Here is a 20,877-nt window from a genome sequence, read left to right as displayed (position 1 = left end):
GCCTCCTTCCGGTGGCGCTCTCTCAGGGAGCCCCAGCGGCGAGTCCGGGCGGGGCTTGGCCTGACGGGCCCGGAGCCGACCCGCCCCTTTGGCAGTTGCGGCAGGAAAGAGCCAGATTTGTTTGTTTGTTTGCTTGCTCTTAGCTTTTCCTTCTCTCAGCTCCCCGCTCAGCCAGCGACGGAGGTAAAGTGCCAAGGCCAAGTCTCGTAACTCGCCCCCGCGTGCGAGCGAGTGGCTGGGCTGCTGAGACCTCTCCTTCGAGGCGCTGCTCCAGTGTGGGATGCCTGCGGGGTTGGTTGGGCGAGGATGAAAGGAGCAGGGGGTTGCACCGAGTGTGAAAGCCTCCCCCGGTGCTGCTTGCACTCCTTGAGAAATGTCCGTCCTGGCTCTTGCGAGTGATGGGAATGTGCTGAGAAAGGAAGGACAATACCACATGGAAGCTGCCGACCGAAGCAAGAAATGGCCCTGGAACTGTAGAGCTAGCTAGCTGCTTGGGATTGGAGGGTTAGGGGAAGCGACAGAAGCAGAGAGTTGCCAAGGTTCTGAAATGAAATGAGCCTCGGCATCCCCCCCCAACACTTTATCACATTTTTATCTCTAATGAGAAAAAAGATTAAGATTCTATCCAGAATGAGACAAAGTGTGACTTACAAACAGCGAACATCAACGCTAGTGTTATTTCTAAACTATCTACACATAATATAGAAGATTTTCAGTATTTTATTGTGCATGGTCTGAACTCCGAAAACAAGGAATATTTCCTGTTTTAGTCTTACCATTGCTAGCAAGAACACTTTTTTAACATAAATAATAAGGAAGAAAATTTCCACTTGAAATAGATATTTACAGTTAATAAAATTTCAGTTCCAGTGTGCATTAGTAAGCAAGGGAAATAATTTTTGGAAATTTTAGGGTGTCAAATGTTCTTGAGGTAGAAAGGTAGTCTTCCATGCATGCGCTTACACCTAACCCATATACTTTTAAAAATAGCTCCTTGGCCTTCTTGTTCTTTCCTGTCCTCTTTCTAGCCTAGTCCATATGTTTGATAGTTCACAACAACTCCTGATGGTTTTATCAATATCGCCAAGATCAAATCCCAAATCCGGGCTGGCTTCCCAGAGCCATCACAGTGTGATCTCTCGCACTTCCGGTGAAATGTAAAGGGGTTAGGATGCTTCCAGCGTCTCAGTGTTGGCCTTTCTCGAGTAAAGAATCTTCTCGTTCTTAATATGTCTAGACATTCAGGAGTTCTGTCCTGAGGGTGAAGCTCACTCCCTAGCGTCCTTCCAAAGCAGCTGTGTGAGGTGAGACAGACGACAAGGAGGTGTCTGTCGTCTGTCATGGGCTTGGTCAGATGCTGCCGAGTTCACGGCCTCATAGTTTAGTCCAGGACCGTGCTGGATCCTGTCCCATCCATCTGCTGTCCCCGGCTTCCATCCTGTCTTGGTCATGTGCTGTGGCTGGCTCGTTTTCCTTGTCCTTTAATTCATTTCTACTCTGCCTAATACCTGAATGGACAGATCAGCTGATCCAGAATTCCTTCACTCTGTGGTTCACCAGTCATGATCAAAACCCGCTAACAGTCCCTTGGTATGTGACAGAATGGGGCACTGATTGTGCAGCAAATAATATGACTGGATCCAGACAATAGGTTTAGTTTACCAGCCACATTGTACAAATGAGAGCTTAGCAAATATGTTTTAATATCTTTCTAGTCATTCTAACACAACACCTATTCTACGTGGAGCACTGACTGCTTGAGCCTAGTTGTCTACTTGTCATTGTTCTTCAAAGGAGACAAATTAGGAATATGTTTTCTTTGTGGTTTTTTTGCAGTGAGTATTTTTTTTAATTAGTTTTGTTTAAATTTTTAGAGAGTGAAGAATTCTGGGGAAAAGCAGTAATGGAGTATAACTTACAGTTACAAGTCATTCAACCACAATCAAAGAAAAAAGGGAGTAACCTCAGGAAATATGAGAAGAGAGTATAGCAATTATTGAATCTGCAGTAGCACAAATATTTTATTTTACATTGCAAAACTTAATGGAGAATGAAAAAAGTATATTTTCTTGAGAAGAAAATTCTCAGAGAGCATGTTATTACCTTAAAAACAAAGGCATTTGTGTGGTCAACTCAGAGGTTATTTTTAATGCCCAGCCAGGGTATTTGATTTGTTCAATAATGAATACTAAACCTGAGGAGAGTCTAGGCATTTGGATGTTTTCCAGGCAAGTACCCTAGGCTAGACCAGTTGCAAAATCTGCATTGTTAAATATTGTTAAATAACAATAATTAAAATATTGTCTAAGTCACTGATGTTTATGGAAAGGAGAAACAGTTATATAAATATGGACAATGTCAGCTGACAATATAGAGTAGAAAGGGGGAGACCTTTGGTATTAGACCAGAGCTGAGTGTTTTCCTTCTGTCTGGGATCACTATCTTCATATGCGAACTCACAGTCATAACTGTTGTTCACATTACGACAAGTTGTGAGGGTTACAGAAAATCAAGTAGATGTTCATTAGTGCTGTTATATTATTGTGTGTCAGGAGACAAAATTAAGTCAATTTCACATAGAGGAAATTTCTCTAATACTAGTGAATAACTCCTGGTTCTATTTTTATAAAGATTTTTTTTAAATTATAGTAACTTCAGAATAGAACAAAAAACAAACTGTGGTTAAATAACTAAATTTAGGTGGAAATGCTTCAATAGTGAGTGATATATGATATCATGTAAATTTTCTTAACACAGGTCTCAAATTAGAATTAGATTCTAATTTGATTTAATAAAGTAGATTTATTTTGGTGTGAGTTACATTGAAGCCTTTAGATTCTAGCTAAGATACTGTTTCATTTATATCTATGAAATCAAAATCTGATCTGAGGATGGCAGAATTGTAGTTATATCGAATATTTTCCCTCTCTTTTGGTGATAACACCACATTCTGTGTTACTGTGGTCTCCACTTTCTTCTATGCCAGCCCAATTCCAGTATTAAATGCTTGGGAAATGCCTAAAGCATATTTTATGTGAGGGTGGCATGGTGCCTACTGAACAAAGGAGGCTCCTTCATGGGTTATTCTAAACAAATATGACAGTTTGGTTTAGCTCAATAATTCTAAAATTCATTTCAGAAGAAAACCTTGTGGGTCCTCAGCATCTGTTAGCATTTCCAGTGACAGCAGGGGAAAGTTTGCAAATAGGGTAGAATTGAGGGAAGAAGTCACTCAGTAAGAATGAACTCTTCAGAAATACCCAATGGCTTATTTATAAAACAGGTATAATAAATGAACTCTGCTGAAACCTACTTAGCCTGACTTTGGTCAGTTCTTTGATCTATTTCAATAAGCTATTATTAATCATTCAAATATATTTTGTTTTAGTATTCTAGTTATTGTACATATTTTAGAATAATAAAATCTTCTCATATATATAACTCAAACCTGTGATTAGACTTTCCAGACCAGTAACAAATCAGTCATTACTGGATTACTTTGTTTTTCTTATTGGAAACACCAGTATAGCACAACCATCTGCTACTTTTGCTTTCCGTTTTTTATCAGGTTGTGCATCAGAGGGAACGGTGTAAATAACTTGAAAACTGCCTTACAGAGTATTAATTCAACAGGCAAGTAGGATATTTTCTGATGTTATACACATTGGAGGACTGCCAGTTTTATTACTTGTTCTTGGGTCACAATTGCGTGTTTGTACAATTCTAGATTTACCCTTTCCACAGTGAATTTGTAGCCAGTTTCCCCCCACCCGCTCCCACCCCCCCACTTACTCAGTTGTCTCCTGTTTCTAAGCAACAGGTTACATGCCATATATTCTTCATCCACAGTGGAGAAGCAAGATTATGTAACAGAATAAATAAACTCCATTTGGTTTGGTTTGTGAATTCAAGAAATCAGTCAAAGGAGGCGTTGGAGCCTCCTCACTAGACATATGGGGAAGTTATATGGGAAAGCCAAAATATTTCTAATTCATCTGTGAAGCCTAGATTCTCAAGTTTGGATTCATCTCTGTTCTTTTCCTTTCTTAGTCCTGCCCTAAAATGTTGCTTTTAAAGATCTCAGACATCTTGAATCATGCAAGATTTTACAGAAGTGCAAGGAACTATATCAAATGCTCGCCCTATGCCAGTACTTGCTGATGGTAAGACTTTTTTCATTATAGAACACAATAGGATAATGTCTTAAGTTCCTAAGAATTAACATCGTCCTGTAATGTGGTCAATTTTTGATACACACTTTCTTCTTAACTTGATTATTTCCAAACATTTGTATTTTTATATATTATTATTTTTCACTTAAACCAACTAGAACTTTAAAATTTTGCTATGTGTAGATTTAGAATTATGTATTCTAATTTACATTCTAATTCTAATTTAGAATATGGATTTATACTATATAAGACTTTCTTTGTGCCTTTTATAAAGGTGAAAGAAAAAATGTTAGTGCCTGTATATGTGGTCTATCCTGGATATGTGGTCTATCCGGATGTGTGGTCTATCCCGGATATGTGGTCTATCCCGGATATGTGGTCTATCCCGGATATGTGATCTATCCCAGATATGTGGTATATCCCGGCACTTTTGATATATCTGAAAAGCTTTGTGAGGACAGTGTTCATAGCAGTTGTTTCACATGTGAGAATGCATGAACATGCGCACGAGCACACGAACACACACGCACACGTGCGTGCACACACACACTTTTTTAAAAACACAGTCATTTCTTTGACATTCACCTGATCCTTAGTAAATACGAACTACACTAGCTTCCCCCACGACATTTCCCATCTCTAATCTCATTTCTGCAGCTACTTCATGCCCACTGAAGAACAAACAAAATCTGCATTCAGAACAGGACCCTTCACAAGTTCAATAGAGTTATTTTGGGGGAGTCATTGAAAACACAGCACAAAAACCTTTCCTCACTCACCAGAAATGCATTTTAAAAATGAAGCCAAAGTGAACAAGGCTTGGCCAGTTTAAGAGTAAAATAAGGAGAAAGCGGTGCCTTTTCCAGCCACAGACAGGATTGGCTGCTTCTTAACTTTCAACTTCTCCATTTCCTTTAATCAGCTCTAAATAAAAAGTGCAAAGTCTATCAGGTAAGACATCAAAATAATGACACTTGGTTTCAACTAGCGCTGTCACAGTGGGTCCCCTGCAGAGCCAGCGCGTCTCTAGCTCAGAACAGTTTTGAGACGCCTTTGCCTCTTTCTTACTTCAGACCTGAAAGGCACACACATTAACTAACTGCTTTCTCGAGCTTTCAGACAAAGAATTAGAAAGCTATATATAGAGTCCATGTTCATTTCTATTTCCAATAGCTTTTAGGTCAGCCAGGTCCCATGAAAGTTAATCCAGAAATGAACTATTAGAGGAAGTAGAACTGTGGAGACAGAAAATAAGCTAGTTCCTAAGAAATTTTTGTGTTGAATTTGATAATAAACAAGTCTGTATAATAGTTTCATGCATTTGAGGTATTTAACATTTAATATAGATGTATTCAAGATTTATAAGCAAGTACAGTCTACTTCCTATTAAACATGTTACTCACCCAATACTGTGAAGAAAACTTCCTATTTTCCACAAGGCACAATATATCACACAGGTGTTCACATCCCATGAGCAAAAAGAAATCCAGAATCTACAAGGAGATATGGTAGGATTTGGGTTTTATTATTTTTTTAATTATGTGTATATGTGCATGCCTGTGTGTGGGTGTGTGCATATGCAAGCAGGTGCCCAAGAAAGCAACCATGGTTGGATCCCAGGGCTGAAGGGTGTCTGTTTCCCTTCTGACATGGGTTTTGGGAACTAAACTCTCATCCTTTGCAAGAGCAGCAAGCTCCCTTAACCACCCACTGATCCATCTCTCCAGCCCCAATGGAGACAGTCTTTAAAAAGAATGCTAACTCAGAACTCTTGCTACAGACTTCTATAATTCCCAAGATCTTCCTTAACGCAGGTTGACCCAGCATGATTACTGTGAGCTAATGACTATACTGTAAAGGATCCTACAGTGAGAAGTGTCCTATTCCCAGACTCCTCTCCCAGAGTTATAGGAAAAGCCAAGGAACACTGAGTTCCTTGTACAGGTGTCATCCCTGGGCGGTGCTTCTACAAGTCAAGGTGACAACTGTCGGTAAATAAATAGATGTCTGTTTGAAATTTAATCTGCCCATGGAAATACTAGGATCAAAATAAATAGGTATCCCTACTCTAGTGAAAAACAAACTGTAGTATTCCATTCCCACATTTAGAGAACCTCTTTCCTTTCACTTCTCTTTGGAGTAATAATTTTTAAATAATAAAATATTATTTTTCCTTTAAAATTTGTCTCTCCTACCTAGGAATGATTTTATGTTGTTTATTTTTATTTAACATAATCTACATTATAATGAAAGTTAAGGGGACTTAACTTTATTATCTTATTATCATTAAGAACTCTAAACCCCTATAGTCTATGTCAAAAGAATAAAAATGTAAAGCGAATTTCATTGAAATCTTATCTCATTGGGCATAAAATTGTTTTAAAGCTGCAAGGTAGCAAGTTTGGCCTAGATTACATTAGTGCAGATCACACAGCTCACGGCATGTAGCATGCTCATTGGTAGATTGTTATTACGTAAAAGAGTCACAAGGTAAAAGTTCTGTACAGATTGTTTGCTTAACTTTCAATATTCTTCTGAGTCTGTGATTTTCCTGTAGGTTTTTAACAAATCCTCTCAGGTTGATACTTTAAACCCTTCAAACACACCTTCTTTCAGATATGTTGATATCTCTTCGTAGACGTTTTAACAGGGCAATTATTTCAGTGAACTTCAGGAAATGGCAATGTTATAAAATGAGTAGTTTTAACTAGGTATTTCCTTTGTGACCAGTCACAATGTTTAGATCTATACTGACACTGTCTCTCTTAATAAAACAAACAAACAAAACTCACCAAATTCTTTAAATACTTATATCGTTCCAGTTTTATGGGTAGAAAAGCTGGATTTTGAGACAGTAACATTCCAGACCACACACTAGTACACTTCTTGAGTGGCTGAGTGGAACCAAGGCTCTCCCTACCACGCTCACACTTTAGCTTACCCTGCACAGCTGCCTCGTGGAACCTGAGCCTGGCTATTGGAGCCAGCAGCTGTGTGAACATCGCAGGCCTCCTCACTTACAGCTGGGCAGAGGAGCAGGGGCACGGAAAGCTCATGGACTCCTGGGGAGAGATTTACGTACTCCAACCCGTGGGTGTTTTTCAGGGCAACAAGACTGAGATAGAAATATTAGGGAGCCTGCCTCAGGCCAGCAGGTAGTCAGTGACAAGAGTCCATATCAGCCTTCCAGGTTGCTTATTTCCCTCTGGGATTCTACCAGGAAGTTTTAGGCAATAGCTGTACATACCTTAACACTTTAACTTGAGCATCCTGAGAAATCATACATTATCACTTCTGGGATTTTTTTTTGAAAATATAAACATTGCTTATAAAATGAATACATTTAGGGTCTCAGCAACCTCATATACTACTCTAGCAGAGGACCCAGTTCAGTTCCCAGGATCCACATACTGAAGTTCCCACAGCTTGTAACTTTAGCCCCTGGGGGGCCTGATGTGGGATTCCCCTCTGTATGCTGTGAACACCATTGGTTAATAAAGAAGCTGTTGTAGGCCTGTGATAGGGTGGGGAAAACTAAACTGAATGCTGGAAGAAAGAAGGCAGAGTCAGGGAGAAGTCATGTAGTCCCACCAGAGACAGACACTGGACAGGAACTTTATCCAGTAAGCCACAGCCACATGGCGATACACAGATTAATGGAGATGGGTTAAATTAATATGTAAGAGTTAGCCAATAAGAAGCTAGGGCTAATAAGACAAGCAGCGATTTAATTAAAACAGTTTCTCTGTGGTTATTTTGGGTTTGAGCTGCTGAGTGGCCTTCCTACAACAGGATCCAAGGCCTCTGGCCTCTGCAAGCACCAGTACATTCGTGAAGCTCATATCCCCAGACAGAAACACAGGCATACCCATGGTAGTAAATAAATAATACAGACTTGGGATATAGATCAGCATTAACTGATCTGAAGGAGCCTTAATTGCTCTTTCAGAGGACACATTTGACTCCCATTGCCCAGTGGCAGCTCACAACCAACCTTCTGTAATTCCAGTTCCCGGGAATCTAATTCCTTGCTTAATCTTTGTTGACTTCTGAAAGCACACAATGCACATACATACACTCAGATACACACAGGTTCATTTTAAATAAGGACACTTACAAGCTTTAATGCTAAGAATATTTACAGTCATCATTTAAGTGGATTTCCAGAATCCTCTGAAACACTGTTGACCTGTAATCAGGAGCGTTCTGGATTGTTTTTCTTTGCATTATCATAAATTATGCTACAACCTTTACCATGTGGCTCATAGAGTAGGAGAACTACCAGTAAGATGTTTGTTTTAGTCTCATTTATACATGAGACTCATAGTCATAACAAGTCTTCTCTATAAAGCATTTCATAACTGGCAGAGAAACATCTCAAGACAGTCTAGCAATAGATACACTTCAGTGCTACTTGGGAAACTTCAAGCTTGTTGTAATATTCCCAGGCCCTCAACTACACAAGTTCAAGTCTGTGTGCTAATAGACTTTGAAGCAGCTACACACAACGTTTAAAACCACAATGGGAAACAGCCCTGTCTGCTGGAGCGTATGTTGTCATTTTAAGGATGGTTAGGCAGGGTGAGGGTAGCATGAGGTGCTGGTGATGCAGAAGGAAGTATCCCAACTCTGATGCAGCCTTTTCGGCTGGTGTCTGGTGGAAGTGAGGGGCAATTTACCACAATTTTTCATAGTCCTTTGAAGCACCACAGACTTCTGTTTGTAAGTGGGCTCTTTTGATAACTTTTTTTTTTAACTTACTATAGGTGTAGAGTTATAGCCATTCAATAGTTAACCAACCATCCCTTCCTTTACTCCTCTGGGAATAATTGGATTGGATTGGATACCATTCAATCTGCCTTTAGAGTCGTACAATGTAGGAACATGTCTAGATAATCTATGTGCCTATTGATTTCAGTACTATATGCAAACATGTAAGATACATTATATCCTATAATAAAAATCTTCCTTTCGTATAAACTATGTATCTCAGGGAGTTTATATTTATTGATAAATGTAAATATGTAAAATGGCTTTTATATTATCAAATCATCAGAACGGCAAGTAATAATTTTAACATCTAAGTTTCTCACTAGCAAGTAATCGTAAAAATCCACAGAAAAATTGATATTATTCAGTTCCCAAACCTATCACTCCCCCCTGCATCAGTATTCACTCTATAGCCCGAGGGTGTTCTTTAACTTATTTTTCAGTCGTGTATGGAAGCATAATATTCTATACTAGAAGCAATAGGCTAAGTCTGTAACATATCTGGTCTAGCTACTTTTTGATCCTCAGAGTATTATCTAAGGGGATAGGTTCATGATAAGAACATGAGGGATTCAGTATCGGAACCTAAATTCTAGCCTTCACAGCGAAACTCAAATGCCAGCTGTGGGTCCTAGTACCTTAATTGTTTACTTATGGGGATGGAGCCGTGGCTGAGCAGCTAAGAGGCTCATCATCCAGAGGACGCGCATCCACTTTGGGCCTCACACGGGCTTTAACTCTAGGTCCAGAGGATTCAATGCCCTCTTCTGGCTTCCATGGATACCACATACCTCTGGTGCACAGACACACATCTAGGCAAAAACGCCCATACATATAAAGTAAATACATCTTTTTAAAAGATTACTTAAGAAATATTTAAAATTGTAACATATATTGAACTAGGTGAATATGTTAACTACCCAGATTTGATCATCACACATTGCCAATAGATACTGTCACACTGTACCCCAGAAATCTATACAATAAATATAATTAAAATAAAACACTAACATGAGGAGAAAAAACATTCAAAGTTTTCTAAAGGATACAAATGCAGCTACTATCCTGACTGTACAATGTCATTATGCATGATTGTGTCAATATATCAATATTTACCCAGGACTGAAGAACAGTCTTGGAGCCAGGCCGCCCCTTTGCTGCTTTGGTAGCATTCAGTGGTTTCCATAAGTATATATTTTACAAGATTACCCTGTAGTTCACACAGTAACACCTGCCAGTCTCAATGCTACATGTGAGCAGTGATATGAAAGCAGAGTGGGAAGCTAATCTATGTCATCCTTCATGTTTGGCGAAGTGCTACATATGTGGAAGGTTCACACAAAGTCCTAGTAGGATTAATCAGAAAGTTGATTAGCAAGAGAGGTTTAAATTCAGTGTTACCAGATTCAGTCAGAAGTAACAAAGCAGCTTTGTACACCTCAAAAACAACAAAACGGTATCTTATCTTAGATTCTCGGTAGAGAACTCCCATAGAAACTCTTTTTACAGTATTTATTGCAAGAACAGTTAAAATTGTCAGGCTTTATGTATTTTCTCACTGGTACTGAACAACCGACCAAGTTTGTGCTGCATTGGCCGCTAGGAAGATGGTGCCAAGTGTGTGGCTCATGTAGGGCAGATGAGTAGGCCGCCATGGTGTGCATCTTAGACCTTGCTCTAGTTTGCCTCCGCCCTGTCCTCATTCTGCCTTCATTTATTCTGCAAAGTGGCGTTTTATTGTTTTTGAACATCCCTTTCTATGCTATAACAAGAAACAGCTAAGTCAAGTATATTGGGAAAGTATAGAAAATTGTGTTTAATCATGGAAATACATATTTTACAGAGGAAACAAGAGAATGAACAAAAAAACTGTTAAATGGCAGCATTATGGCTAAGTCTTTTCCAAACTGTTTAAAATCACATTGACAACTTAGTAGGGGGCAGGAAAACTACTTGAACTTGGAAGGCTATAGCTGTCTAACTAAGTAGGAATAAGGGGAGTATACACATGACCCCACACATTATATTTCAGTATGAATATATTAATGCATGTGAAGAACTATCATAATTGAGGTTAAGATGGTAGGTAGGTTTTGAGTCACTGACCTGAGGGATTCTGTTTTTTTTTTTTCGATTTTTAACTAACATGCGCTATTGAAATAAATAAATAATAACTTTAAAGTTGAAAGAGTTCAGCTGGCCTCAAGCAAGGCAATCAGATAGAAAGTGTATTAATTGGCATTTGGTGCAGATGGTGAACAACTGTGTTAGCGCAGTAACAATAGGGCTACTGACACTGACATCTTAGAAATAGGTGTGTGTGGCAGGGTCGGGGGAAGAACAAGAATGACCTGCCCGACCTTTGTTTTCAATTTTTATTAAAAAGGTGTTTATTGATGCTATTTGATGTGACAGAAAATACTATAAAGATTGAATATTTGATGTTAATTTGTTTATGATTAAGGAGAATCAGGCAGAAAAAAAAGAACTGAGTATATTACTGTACATATTAAATGACAATGTTTATAAGGATCACTGGTTGAGAGGTGTCTCCAAGCTTTCACAAGCAGAGTTCCGGCTAGAACTGTGGAAAGCTGGACTCAGTGCACGTGTATTTCATGGCCTTCCATCGCCATGGTTCTTGTCAGTCTCTGCCTACTCACCAAGGAAGCTGCTGTATACCCAGTGAGGTGACAACCATAAACGGCCTATTTCATAACTAGCCTTTATCTTTTGGAAGAACTCCCTACTCCTTCCATTCCATTGTGTTTCTCGGCCTGTGCAGTTGGATCTGTTCTTCCTTCATATATGCTCCTGTCTTCCCCAAATTCCCATCCTCAGCTCACCAGCCCTCCCTGTGTGAGGTGGGAGAGAGAACTATACCACAGTGCTCTTTAGGCCCCTGAAGTAACATGCTTCTAATTCAGTGAGAGCAGAGGCTAAGCAGAGGGATTGCGTGACCTGACTCGTGTTTTTGAGGACTGATTCTAACTGTTCTTCATGAATGTGACGAATGTGGTGAAGATAGGAATGGAGGAAAAAAAGAAGAGTATGGAATAACAGGGCTGAACCAGGTGATAGATGGTGGGGATGATAGGTGTGTCTTGAGGATAAAGGCAGCTGGACTTGCTATGGGTTAGAAGTGCTGTATAACAAGAATAAGGGTAAGAGTGATTCATTTATTGAGAAACTAAAGATTGTGTTCGGGCTGAGGCAAGGGAGACTTTTAGTGGAACAGTCTTGGAAAAAGTTATTGGTTGTGTTAAGTTGGAAGAACTTTTCAGGTAGTTAGAAAGGTAGAATAAGCATGCAACTATGGAGAATGAGCTCAGGAGAAAAATTGGACTTAAATATAATTTAGGGAGTAATAGATAAATATGTAATATCTAATATCCAAAAGTTAGGTGGGGCCATAAATTGGGAACTGGTAAAGAATGGTGGGAAGAGATACCTAAGGGCAGTATGTTGCGGCACTTCATACCTTAGAGGTCGGTGAATGAAGAAAATTCATCAAAGGAGACTGAGAAAAATAAACCTATGAGACAGAAAAAGAGAAAGTGGAATCAAGAGAACAGGCTTGAAAGGAAGAAATCAACTTTGCTGACTTCCTGATGAGTTCATTAGGATGAAGACAGAACTGAGTGTAGTTTGGCTGCAGAGGTGATTTCTGACCTTCCTAACAATGGTGAAGAATGGAGACTTGATTAGAGGGGAAATCTGTAGCCCAGTTCTTTGAGAAGAAGGAAACAGGAAGTGGTATGGGTATTCACACTGAGACAATTCACTAACCTACAACAAAAAAGCAGGAAAACCATTATACAGATATTTGGCCATAAAAATCGCAAAAGTTTGTGCTAGCTGAAGCAAGTCCTAATTTTGGATTCTTCTGAACTTATTCTTAATATTAACTTCACAATTACCATCATTCCATCATTTTTCAATAATTCAGAAACCACAAGAAGTAGAAAATCGCGCGCATGTGTGTGTGTGTGTGTGTGTGTGTGTGTGTGTGTGTTGCTTTGGATGAGAATGACTCCCTAGGTGCCTGGATGTTTGCACTTGGTCTCCAGTTATTGGTGCTGTCTAGGGAAGTTTAAGGAGGGAGTGAGCTCAGCTAGAGGAAGTATTTCATTGTTTTGAGATTAAGAGTCTTGTGCCACTGCCACTTCACTCTCTGCATGCTGCTTGTGGTTTAAAATGTGGGCACTCAGCTTCCTCTTCCTGACACCATGCCTATCCCTTGCCATTATACTCCCCCATCACCATAGACTTACAACACCGGAACCATCATCTACACAAACTCTTCCTTCTTTATGTTGTTGGCTGTGGTGTTCTGCCACAGCAGCAGAAAAGTAGCACACATTAGCTAGGATAGAATGCAGAGCTGGAATTACAGGTGTATTGCTGCTCTGCTGAAGAACTGGGGTGGTGCCCATGTGGCAAACTGCATGGTATTTGTGTTCCTGTGCCTCCTTTTACTCAACATAATGTCCTCCACACTCATCTGTGTTAACGCAAATGAGAGGCTAGTTTTCTTTCCGTAGCACATGACTACAAATCACATTTTATCCATTTATTTGTACATGGACACAGGTTTCTTCCATATATTTTAAATATTAACATCACTGCAGTAAACACGAGTGCAATTGCCTCTTGAGTGTTCTCGTGCTGACTGATCATTTCCTACAGGAATACAGTTACGAGACTGCTGGATCGTCTAGCAATTCTGTTCTTAAATTTTGAGGAACCTCCATGCCGCTTTCCATAATCACTCCACCAATTTACCTGCTCAAACTGGTTCTCAGGTCTTCCCTCTTCTCATTCTTGCCAACACTGGTGAGCTTTTGTTTTGTTAGAAGTCATTGTAAAGGTGTAAGATTGTATGTCTTTGTTGGTATAATGTGCATTTTTCTGATGGTTAGTAGTGTTGAACAGTTTTCAAATACCTTTTGGTCCTTTGTTTTACTTTGACTCTTTGTGGCCTTCAAATCATGCGCTGTGATCCCACTTCTCTCCCTGTCCCCTTGCATCTGCCCTCTGCCCTTGAAACCTCCCCCAAAACAAAACCAAATTTAAAAGAAAAACCAATAGCCAAACAAAACAAAAAACCAAAACAAAAACAGCAGCAAAAGGAAGAATCTTGTCATGGAGGCTGTAGAGTGTCCTGGGGAGTCACTTTAGTCCATATCTTTACTTGTAAGTGTCCATTGCTCTGAGTCATTGATCTGGTTCGAGGCCTCTGGTTTCTATTATAGCACAGGTAATGGGGCTCTTCTTGGATAGTCTGTTGTTGTCCTTTGTCCATGGAGATCCTGCATTTTGGGTTTGTAGGTTCCTCCTGTCACATGCTCCAATAGTTCATACATTTGGTGGATGTTGGGGTTGGCCAACTCCGCTCTGGTCTGGGCCTGGGTGGTAGCTGCATCAGTCATCTCATTAGCTTCCCTCATTGTCACTACCCAGATGAGCTCTCCAGCACTGCCCAGGCCAGCTCAGCCAGTGCAGCCTACAGCAAGGAGCAGGGCCAGTTCTCCTGCTCTTGGGCCCTCAGATCTGGGTCCCGCCTCAATTATGTTACCAGGGTCAGTTCTACTGTCTTGCCTAGGCAAGATGCAGGGCCCTCTCTCAGATTGCTGCAGAGGCATACAGGGTGGGAGGGGCAGAGTCATCTCTCCTGCTCTCACTCCCTCAGGGCTTGTTGACCTGAGTCCTCACAGCAGGGTCAGCTCTAGTGGACTGCTAAGACAGAAGCAGAAGCCGCTTTCTCCTGCACTGCAGCCAGTGAGGGTCAGGGCTAGCTCACTGCTCCTGTGACCGCAGGGCCATCTCTATCACCTGCCGCAGGTGGTAGTGGGTGTGTTGGTCATTTCTTTAGAGAAATGTGAAATCAGGTCTCTTTCTCATTTTTAAAAACAATTTATTTCTTTTCTTGCTATTGAGTTCTGTTCTTTATATATTTTAAATCTTTACCCTTTATCTGGTACACACCCACACACATACATATATATATACATACACATATTTGCAATTATATTCTCCTTGTAGGGTGTCTCTTCACTTGGTTGCTGTATAGCACCTCTGTAGTTTAATATAACCACATGTATCCATTTTTGCTTTTGTTACCAGTAGATTGGAAATCATATCCAAAACACTCACTGCCTAGATCAGTTTGTCTGCAGAGGTTTGCAGAGAAAGGTAATTTAAATGAGTTGTCATCCATCGTCCTGAACATACCCAGAATCAGATGATCTATAAAAGTAATGGAGCCTGTGTCATGTGGAGATTGGAAAGAAAGATGCGAAATTGTGAACTCTTGTGTGGGAACTCATTCTGCCAAGAGCCTTGGGGTACCAGCCATAGGGCATGTCTTCTTGTCTGCAGACTTGACTACTTATTAGGAGAGAGAGGGGTCCTGTTCTCTCTTGGGTGGTGAAGCTGTGTGTGATTGGTTCCCAGCTCTTTGGGGCTAAATGGAAGAACTCTGCAATACCTTATCTGTTTACCTTATCCTTTATCTGCGAGTCTGTTTCCTCATTGTTCCCAAATCTGAATAGAAAACTAAAGAGATACAAAAACGTGTGTTTGAGTTATATGCCTCTCTAAGCAGCTTATTCATAACATACCTGTGAGACATGCTATCTGCTTCTTGCAGGCAAAGCAAAGAAAGTACAGAATGGCCATGGTATTTTTCCAGGAGCAGGCTCCCAGCTCGCATGGGAGTAGAAAGTAAGGAGAGTGCTACACTCCTTATCACACCCTGTGATGCTTCCTTATTGTAGAGCATCCAGGGGTCCTATTAGGAAAGAAACGGCTGTATTTAGTAGGTTCAGACATACAGGTGTTGAATTTGAAGAGCAATTTTAAGATCTTTAAGATGGGAGTTCCAAGGTTGAAATTTGGTGTGGTAGAAATTGGAGAAATGTTGAGCACTTAGTTGTTTAGCTAAACTAGAGACAGTTGGAAGAAGAAAGTCAGAACAGGAGGAAGTAGGCTAATGGAAGGCTTCAGAGAGATGATCCTGTGTGGTTTTGTAAGGTTTTCGATTCCTTGTGAAGAATGAACTTGTTTGATGAAGTCGGGGAAGAGCTCTGGTTGAAGGAGTAGACACCCAAGATGGTGGTACTGCTGTAATTACACCAGGTGAGGACTCACTGGGGAGGAGTAGGTAGCTCTAGGTCATGTCAATGGTTGTTAACACTGACGCGCAAAGGAAAAAGACTTATGCACCTCAGAAGGTCAAGAAATTATGAGTCTAGTATGTTGGGTGGGGCATCATCATAAATACTGAAGTCATGTATGAATCACTCAGGATGAGACAGGAAGCAGGGTGGAGAAAAGGCCGGCAGAGCCCAAGGCATTGCAGTGTGAGGCCATGAGGAATGAAGACGGAGAAAGTCACAAGACCAAGTTAGCAATGACCAAAGTTCAGACATCTGTCTCTGGAGCGTTGGAAGGAAAGCTGAAGGTGCTCTGTCACTGAGGTGCCAGCCCTGGCTGCGCTGCTGAAAAGCTTTTGAGAGGCTGAACTTATGAAATGATTAAAGCATTAAATTCCCTTAGAGGTCCAATACATTAGTAAAGTAAATATTAACACAGATTAGTCTATCAAGCCTATTTAAAACCATCAGCGCTTTACACACAAACAAGGCTCTGAAGGTGTGGAGCTATTGCAAGTGGGGGAGTGGAAGGAGGAAGGGAGCATAGGAAACAGCCCTAGGCAGAAGGAAACAACTGCCCAGCAAAAGCATGGGGAACTGCCTGTCTACTGCGTGTCCTGGCAATGCTGTGGAGAGAGGGCAGAGTGTCAATGAGCCCTGTTCCTGGGCTCCGTACCCTCATTATTTTCATTATTCAAGTAGAAAGACATTTCCCAGCTCTAACAAGATGGAGGATCTCAAAAGGAAATATTAACATTGACAGATTGAAAAAAGAAAAAGGGAAGGACAGAGGTTCCCACATAAATGTGACAGCTGACCAACTTTCTATCCCTGAATCAGAAAGTAGGGTCAATTATATCCTGTTACAGAACTAAGTGCATATTATTAGAGGAAACTGTGTTAGTCAACAAAAATCCAGACGTGTCTTGATGACACCTATTGTTAGTTACTAAACCACCGCTTCTCCTTCTTAGCAACAGAATCATTTTCATACCATTTGTATAATGGCATGAAACATGACATTAGGAGCCAAAGCAGCTATCTTGTGACCACAAAGGAAGCCACCCTCAGAAGATTATCTGCTGAGAGGGTGCCTGGATTTAAGAAACAGAAATACATAGCACCCAATTAAACTGGAACTTATCATACCAATATTTCATGGCATACAATAAAAATTTATGCATTCTTTAGTTGAAATTCAAATTCTAGGAGATGTTGTATACTTAATTTTGTAAGCCTGGATGCTAAGAATGACAAAACACAAATTTTTCAAAGATCCTACCTCAATAAAAAACCACACAACCTGCTGACCTAATCAGCTCTGGGGAATACCACAGTTGAAAACATTTGATACTAGTGAAATTCCTTTACAAGTAAGTCAGATTTATTTCCGTGTTTTCTGTCACTTTCTGTCAAATGCATCCTAACTAATGAAAGTATACCATCTCTCCCCCCCAGCAAGTTGATAAAATGTATGGTTCAGACCCAACATCAACTTAGAAATTCTAATTAGCATTTTTAAAATTCTTAAAATGAAATATATATTTTTAAAAATTCAGAAACCAATGAATACATAGTATAAAAGATGCAAAGGTGAAGTAGATATTTGTCAAAATACCTAACAATTCTGGCATACAACAGATTTTAATCTGATATTAAGATTATTTATGTAAAAGACCATTTTCATCAGCAATAATTCACTATGAGAAGTAATGCAGCTGTATAGTCATGACAACAATCATCATAGAAGCAATAATTACATGCCTTCTACATGCTTCTGAATTATGAATAAAAGTTAGGCCATGGTCCTATATCCATGTAACTGTACACCCTTGCCTCTCAGTATCACAGAAGAAAGAAGTAACATCACTCTTTTCAGGTGAATTCTCCCAAAGCTCTTTTGTACCATGGTTGTTGCCATAGTGTTTTCATACCATGACTGTGGCCACAGTGGTTCAAGAGTAGAATAAAGTTTTTTGTTTTGTTTTGGTTTGGTTTGGTTTGGTTTTTTGAGATAGGGTTTCTCTGTAGCTTTGGAGCTGATCCTGGAACTCACTCTGTAGACCAGGCTGCCATGAACTCACAGAGATCCGCCTGCCTCTGCCTCACAAGTGCTGGGATTAAAGGCATGTGCCACCACCGCCCAGCTAGAATAAGGTTTTTTAACTGAACTCCCAGGGTCAGCAGTAGCTTACACTGGCAAATAGAAATTCTTTCAATTGGCAATATGCATCTGTGTCCAAATATGCACATACCAGTGAGCATGTGTGTATGCTAATAGCCTGGACTCTACCTGTGTGACCTCCCCTAGGGAAACTTCGCAATACCAGAGCCAGTGAGATCATTTTTCTGGAGATTTTTACCAGATGGAAATGGCAGGAGAATATGACACGGTTCACAGTACAGTGCCACTCCTTGAAATGGCACTTTCTGCTTTGTCATGCCTCTCCTATTGCTCTCCTCACACAGTCTCACTTAAGAGAAATCAAACTTGCTTTCAGGTAAACACATCTTTAAAAAAAATCACTAGTTATAGGAGGCAGTCATTATAACACCCTACTCTCAGCCATAGCTTTAGCAACCTTCCTGTGCATACCCCAAGCTATAAACATGCATAACACTCATCCAGAATTTTTTCTGCCTGGAAATTTTTATTTGCAGTTGATTTCTGAAAAGAAAATTAGAGCACTTGTAAGTTCACTTGACTAAGCCACCTGCTAAATACACTGTGCTGCCCTACACCTCCGAGGACTTTAATGTAGCTGTCAACATCTGTAAAGTTCTTAGAATTCCTGGTTTTTCCATCAGGTCAACCTGACTCAGCTACCAATAAAAAAGTGCTTTGGTTGTTAACTCAGCTCCATCCAAACAATTGCTGATACAACTAAACTTTGCACCAAAGTTTCTCGTTTTTAAGAAACATATTTATAACATGGAAAGTTTAATAAAAATCCAGTTTGTGTATATATGTACTATACATATGTGTATATGTAAACATATATGGGCATATATTTACATACAAATTTAGAAATATTCACTGTAAATTATTTCTGGTGAATTAAGCTTGGCAAATAAATCTTATATAGAGACAATTTAATCATCTTAGTGAAAATGTTCTTTTATCATACCTTATTAGTAAAATGCTAAGTAAAATATGTTAAATATAGACTATTCTATCCATGTACCTTGTCATTCATTCTGTAAATAGTTGTGTTGTATTTTTGCACGAGATGAACTTTTGGGCCTTTTGAAACTCGTAGACAAATGAGGACCATACGGAAGAACTACAGCAGAAAGTAGCAGTTCTCAACCTGTGGATTGTAACCCCTTTGAAGGTTGAGTGTCCCTTTGACAGGGGTCATCTAAAACCATCAGAAAACCCAGATACTTACATTGTCATTCATAACAATAGCAAAACTACAGTGGTAAAGTAGCAACAAAAATAAGTTGATGGTTGGGGGCATCAACCACACATGGGGAACAACTCTTTCAAAGGGTCACAGCATTAGGAAGGTTGAGGGTCACTGATATGAAGTTTATCACCTCAGTGGTCCAAGCAGGCACTTTAACATCAATCACATTTTTAGAGACACTCAGAAGCAAGTGAGATCTGAAACAAATCAAAGAAGGGCCCTTCTCTTTTTCTGTCTGGAGAGCAATGAGAGATTCCTTATTATATTTTCTCTCCCTTCTTCTACAGAGCTTGCATTAACCAGATTTAAAAGCACTGGCTCTTAAGTTTAAAAGCAGTGGAGAGAAGACATTGAGCAAGAAATAGTCTGTAGGTGACAGACAAGCCAGCAAGAGTGGGACCGACTGAAGGGTTCCCTACAGTTTCAAGTTTTTGTTGAAACCAAATACTATTGTTGAAAAAATATATAGTTTTGTTGAAAAAAAAACTATTGTTTTCTCCGTTACAGTTTACAATAGGAAGGTATTAGCTTATAAAATGAGATAGGGATTTTATGTCCAATAATCTCCATAGTTTATTACACAATCAGTGTCACTTCCATATGATAATTAGGAGCAAAACAGGGGATAATAATTAAGGAAGTAACTAACTTTGGAAGAGGCAAGAGTAATGAACGGTTATGCTGATAAATGGAACCACAGTCCTCTGCACACAGGGAAGGAATGCTGAGTAAAAGTGCCCGGTGTCACCTGGCTGAACGAGGCCCTGACTCTGACTGTCCCAAAGATACCATCATTTCTAATATATATGCCACCAGATGAAAATGTTTGATTTAATCATAATAAATCAGGGATTCAGACGACAGATTCACAATGAAACTGTCCTGCTTCAAAGACAAGATATACATCACAGTTCTAGAGATACAGCTTTAGAGTCTCAAAGGAATCTTATCCCCATCAATTATGATATTTGCATAAAGTGTTTTCAGAAATATTGTCATCCTTTAGCTACTGACCTGACTTTTATTTTATTTATGATATGTTACATAACCTAAAAACAATGTATAGTGAAATGGGTGTATATTATACAATTTAGTTTAAAGTCTATATGGGAGATGAGAGTGTTTTTAGAAGAGAAAGGAGCTGGCAATCCTAATAACGTTATCCTTCAGTGGAATGAGAGTCAAGCATTAGACAAGTTAGCACCACCCAGATGTTTACAGAGAGAGTTGTTCCACCCTTATACTTCTAGTTAACAGAGAAAAAGAATTACACGGAATTTCCTAATTGACATGGGGTAGTCCAGCTTGTTCTCTTTCCTGTCTCAGCTCTGATATAAGGAGTGCTTGTATTTCAGCACAATTCAT

At 39.8% G+C, this 20,877-nt stretch overlaps 2 long non-coding RNA genes across 2 annotated transcripts in view; one reads left to right on the top strand and one right to left on the bottom strand.

The window, feature by feature from the left end:
* Positions 1-277: 277 nt before the first annotated feature.
* LOC146890374 (uncharacterized) overlaps positions 278-20,877 on the bottom strand; it is a 38,941-nt gene continuing 18,341 nt past the window's right edge. Inside the window, exons 2-3 of the long non-coding RNA XR_014998776.2 lie at positions 5,576-5,665; positions 278-409 (exon numbers count right to left, since the gene is read on the bottom strand). This is a non-coding gene — a long non-coding RNA (uncharacterized LOC146890374). The remainder of the gene's footprint in view (positions 410-5,575; positions 5,666-20,877) is intronic.
* The window catches only part of LOC125395024 (uncharacterized), a 35,857-nt gene continuing 15,370 nt past the window's right edge, over positions 391-20,877 (top strand). The window contains exon 1 of the long non-coding RNA XR_015735877.1: positions 391-4,163. This is a non-coding gene — a long non-coding RNA (uncharacterized LOC125395024). The remainder of the gene's footprint in view (positions 4,164-20,877) is intronic.

This window comes from Myodes glareolus, chromosome 21 (assembly GCF_982192425.1).
Source record: "Myodes glareolus chromosome 21, mMyoGla1.1, whole genome shotgun sequence".
Taxonomy (NCBI): Eukaryota; Metazoa; Chordata; class Mammalia; order Rodentia; family Cricetidae; genus Myodes; species Myodes glareolus.
Note: the sequence above shows the minus strand (reverse complement) of the source record. Positions and strands in the feature narration are given on the sequence as shown.